A 5,817-nucleotide genomic window follows, 5' to 3' on the forward strand; every position below is an offset into this window, starting at 1 on the left:
ATAATGGCTAAGATTTCAACATTGTTTATATACTTATAAGCATTTTTCTCATTTAAAAACTGTGTTTCTCAAATGAACTCTGGGACAGTAATTACCTATCAAGTTAGACTCTTATAGGAAATCTCTATGTGCTCTAAAGTATTGGATGGTATTAAAGTAGTATGTCTCCAGCTTGCATGATCTGTTGTCTTTGAAGATATGATATCTGGGTAAAGGGCATTCCATTCTTTACATTAAAAAACTATGTCTTGAGTATGTACTCTGTGTTGGGCTTGAAGAGTGTAGGACTTCCAAAAGTATTTCCTATATTACTTAAGCATAGAACGTTGCTTTCTAGTATGGAATCTTTGATGTACTTGGAGAGTTGAAGACGAGGTAAAACACTTGCCACAGTCTTTACATTTGTAATGTTTATCTCCACTGTGATTTCTGTAGTGAACCTGATGACTTGATCAGTTGGTAAAGGATTTCCCACACTCATTACATTTGTAAAGTTTTTCTCAGGTATTTATTCTTTGATGAATTTGGAAAGTTGAGGATGAAGTAAAGAATTTCCCACATTCTCTACATTTGTCAGGTTTGTCCCCAGTATGAATTCAGTGGTGAGCTTCAAATTATGAATACTATGTAAATGATTTACCACACTTATTATATTTATATGGTGTGTCTCAACTATGGGTTCTTTGATGACTTTGGAGGGATGAATATTGGGTAAAGAGTTTCCCACACTCATTATAGTTGTAAAGTTTTTCTCGAGTATGGATACTTTGATGAACTTTAAGGTTTGAGGACACTGTAAATGATTTTTCACAGGTATTACATTTATATGGTTTGTCTCCAGTATGTATTCTTTGATGAACTTGGAGATTTGAGTACTGGGTAAAAGATTTCCCACAATCATTACATTTGTAAGGCTTTTCTCCAGTATGGATTCTTTGATGGTTTTTAAGTGTTGAGGACAGTCTGAATGATTTCTCACAGGTATTACATTTATACAGTTTATCTCCAATGTGAATTCTTTCATGATCTTGGAGAATTGAGTACTGGGTAAAATATTTCCCACACACATTACATTTGTAAGGTTTATCTTCAGTATGGATTCTTTGATGACATTGGAGACTTGAAGAGTGAGTAAAGGATTTCCCACACTCAAGACACTTGTAAGGTTTAACTCCAGTATGGATTCTTTGATGACGTTGGAGAGTTGAAGATTCAGTAAAGGATTTCCCACACTCATTACATTTGTAAGGTTTAACTCCAGTATGGATTCTTTTATGACGTTGGAGAGTTGAAGAGTCAGTAAAAGATTTCCTACACTCGTTACATTTGTAAGGTTTATCTCCACTATGAATTGTTTGATGATATTTGAGACTTGAAGAGTGAGTAAAGGATTTCCTACACTCGGTACATTTGTAAGGTTTTTCTCCAGTGTGGCTTTTTTGATGATCTTTCAGTGTTGAGGACAGTCTAAAGGATTTCTCACAGTTATTACATTTATATGGTTTGCTTCCAGTATGAATTCTGTGATGAACTTTGAGATTTGAGTACCAGGTGAAAGATTTTTCACACTCATTACACATGAAAGGTTTTTCTCCAGTATGGATTCTTTGATGAACTTGGAGATTTGAGTAGTGGGTAAAGCATTTCCCACACTCATCACATTTGTAATGTTTATCTCTGGTGTGGATTTTGTAGTGAACTTGAAGAGTTGAGGAGTTGGTAAAGGATTTCCCACACTCACTACATTTGTAAGGTTTTTCTCGAGAATGATTTCTTTGATGAACCTGGAGAGCAGATAATGAGATAAATGATTCCCCACATTGATTGCATTTGTAACATTTTTGTCTAGTAGCAACGCTGTGGTTAGTTTGAAATTTTGAGGACTGTATAAATGATTTCTCGCTCTTAGTACATTCATATGTTTTTTCTCCACTGTGGATTCTTTGATGAACTTGAAGTTTTGAGGACTTGGTAAGTAATATTCCACATACATGACATTTATAAAATTTGCATCCCATAACTGTTCTCTGTTGATCTTTAGGTTCACTACTTAATATTTTCCTATTTCTTTGCAGAATAGAATTGTATTTCAAAATCTGTTGTGAACCTTTTCTATGAGAAGCCTCCAATTGTGAAATTATGATTGGAACAGGTTGAGTTCTCTCAGGAGAAACTGGAGCTTCTTGATCTTTTGTTTCAGAAATGAAACACATGTATTTTTCACACAGATCATTTCCACAATGACATGTTTTATGAACTTCACTGTCACGTGAATATTCCCAGAACTTCTTTCTATCTATCTCTGAAAGGCCATTACAATCAAATATTCTTGGTATTTCTTTCAGGAAAGAATCTTGGGTACATTCCTTTGGGAATTGCTTCTTTGTATGGTAAGAAGACAAAACTGAAAGAAATGAAAGCAAATCACTATATGCTATTTCAGATGCATATTAATATAATATAGATATATACTACATAAAATGACATGAAATTGTGGTTAATAGCAAAATGGTACAACAAAGAGCTGCAGCAATATTTTCCAAGGAAACAAATGTCCTGATAATGATGGATGTTAGATGATATCTCATAAAACTATCATACATTTTGTAATACAAATGAATGTCTTCATTAAGTATTCATTGGAATAGATAATTTCAACCAAAATTGTTGTAACTATCACACATGAATAGAAACCTCCTCTTCACTGTGATACTCAATTAACAATATGGGCACGAATCATTATTCTAAATACATGAAGAAATTAATGACATAAATGAGTAACGACAACATTATTTCCATTTTCATCCTAATGCAAGATTAACCAATTATTTTTAAATCAAAGAGAATATTAATAAGAACACAAGAGAAAACATGATAAAAAATTAAGTGTATCATGTAAAATTCATGCCCAGCACATGAAAAGAAAGGGTTTCAAAATTTTCACAAACTTTAAGAAATATTCACTAAGACTATATAAGTTTTAGAAACCAAATAATTCTTAACAAGTTAAATATCTAGATGTTCCTAAAATAAAAATTGAATCCACAGTACTATATATATCTTTATTGTAAATTAAAATAAGAAATTCCAGACCTGACATTTGAACAGTCAAACATAACTTAAAATATATTTTGTATTGAAGTGAAAATTCAATACATTTCCCATCGTTTCTTTCCCTCCAACATCACTCAGGTAACATTCTATGGTCCTTACATTCATTCTCAATTTGAAAACATTTTTTACTTAGAATTTGCTTCTATCTCTTTGTGATTGTGTTGTGTGTGTGTGTGTGTGTGCGTGTGTGTGTGTGAGAAGATATATAGATATGTGTACTTACAAGTACATAAAAGACTTCTGTTTGTGTTTTTCTGTCGTGCCCTCCCGCCAGCAGGAACGACGCAGACACCAGGATTCTTCTCAATCGTGCTTTATTGGGAGCGCCCTTGAAGCTGAAGCGAAAGACCCCGAATGCCCGCGAGCGCATCACTTAAATGGTTCTGTGTATGTGTCGTTTCAATATCTCATATGTAGTATCTGGATGCCTCATTAGCATGCGCCATTAGCATGCCTGTGGCTGAGAGGGCAGCTCCAGAATACTTCATTTGCATACCCCTGTTCGGGAGGGGCACGTTGGGAGAACCTATGCCTGTGCACGCGTGGGAGCAGTTGCCGCTGTCGCCATTACTGGGTGCGGGCACGCCTTACATTTTTCTTTTTTATCTTTGTATATTGTTTCACCTATGAACACTATTCATTTGAAAATCCATACTGCAGATGAAATGTAATATAATGTGAGAAATGTGGAAATGTTTCTCAACTGGAAGTGAACAAAAGATAAATATAAAAGAAGAAATATTTTTGACAAATATTTAAAAGGTAGCACTCAAAGATGTTGTTACAAGGAATGCATTGTGTGTGAGTAGCAGGGAAAGAGAGAGTAGACAAAGTGAGTAGCCAAGTTGTGGACTCTGAAACAGCAATGCCTGTATTTCCTGGATAAGAGGAGGCATCCTAGGAGCTATGGACACATCAACCAAGCTCCATATGGATGGTACCCAGTTTCAAGAGGCAAACTTTCCCAGGTTTTAGTCTGTCAGTACCTTCCAGCCTACCCAAACCTAGGTTCAAGAAACACATAGCTACAGCTACTGACCTCTGTAAAAAGAGTTTCTGGAAACCAGGAACATGGTTTGAGCCTCTGGCCTGCAGTTCTACTTGTCTTAATGTTAACATATGTTGGACAATAGGAGTAGACAGCATCTCGTTCGAAAATGGAGGCCTCCAGCAGGCATAGAGTCTGAGAATCAGTAGCTCAGTGACTGCAGAGCAAGCAATTGGCCGCTCAGTAGTGCCTACCACAAAATGCCAGCAATGTCTCATGATCCGTAGAGAAACAAGGGGATCCAAGGTGCTAGAAGAAACAATTCTATGCTCTGACATTCTGGATATTCCCGGAATCCTGTGAAACACACCAGTGTATTTTTCACGGTATTAATAGCCATCTTTAAAAGGCCTGCCAGATCTGAGGAACACACATGTCAGACATCCATAGCCCAATCACCTGACTATAGGTCCATCTGGTATACAGCCTGATGTGAAAAGATACAGGCTATTTGAGGAAATCCAGATTCCATCATATGAAAAAGTGCTCCTCCTGCATGCTCTAGAAGCCTAGAGATCTCCATGAATAAGCAGCCAAAGCAAGGAACAAACAGATGCCTAAAGGGCAGCGAAAATCAGGGCAATACAGCACCAACACAATCCAATCACCCCAATACAACATGCCCTGGACACACAAACACAGCTGAAACTCAGGAAAACAACCTTAAATCTATGCTTTTGAATATGATAGAGCCCTTTCAAAAAGATATAAATCAATCCCTCCAAGTAATATAGAAAAATATGATCAAACAGGTGGAGGACATTAGTAAAATGGTTCAAGACCCAAAAAGGAAAAGAGAATAAATGAAGTAAACACAAATTGATGAAAAACTGGAGTTGGAAACCTTAAGAAAAAGAGCAGAAAATGCAGAGGTAAGCATCACCAAAAAATATGAGTGATGGAGAAAAGAATCTCAGGCACAGAAGACACAATTGAAGAAATAGATACATCTGTCAAAGAAAATATTAAATTGAAAAAAGTTCCTTATATGAAACATCCAACAAAGCAAATACACAATGAAAAGACAAAACCTAAGTATAAGTATAAAAGGAATAGACAAAAGACAAGATGACAAGCTCCAAGACCAGACAATATTTTTAACAAAAGAGAAAAAGAGATTTTCTCCAAACTAAAGAGAGAGATACATTTTAATAGACAAAAGGCTTACAAAGCAACAAATATATTTGGCCAGAAAAGAAATTCCTCTTGAAACATATTAATCAAAATATGAAATATACAGAACAAGGAAAAATTATTAAAGGCTGGAAGAAAAAACCATCAAATAAAATAATAAGTTAGACCTATCAGAATTATACATGACTTTGCAATAGATAATTAGATTCCACAAGGACCTACACACATTTCTTGCAGATCCTAAGATACCACAGATATCAACCTAGACTAGACTTTCAATCACTGTTCATGGGGAAAACAAGTTACTCTATGAGAAGATCAAGTTCAAACAATATCTATGCAAAAACCTAGGACTATGTAGATAGTAGAAGAAAATCTCCAATACAAGGAAGTTAACTATAGCTAAGAAAATAGAGACTATAAATAACTTCACTACAACACCGCCAAAAGAAGACAAACACATTGCCACCATCAACAGCAAAATAAAAGCAATAAAAATCTTGGGTCATTAATAACTTTTG

The 5,817-nt window shown here is 35.3% G+C and overlaps 1 pseudogene; it reads right to left on the reverse strand.

Moving 5' to 3' along the window:
• Window positions 1-308: 308 nt before the first annotated feature.
• Window positions 309-2,018, reverse strand: LOC127186663 (zinc finger protein 160-like; annotated as a pseudogene).
• Between the last annotated feature and the right edge of the window lie 3,799 nt (window positions 2,019-5,817).

This window comes from Acomys russatus, unplaced genomic scaffold (genome assembly GCF_903995435.1).
Source record: "Acomys russatus unplaced genomic scaffold, mAcoRus1.1, whole genome shotgun sequence".
NCBI lineage: Eukaryota > Metazoa > Chordata > Mammalia > Rodentia > Muridae > Acomys > Acomys russatus.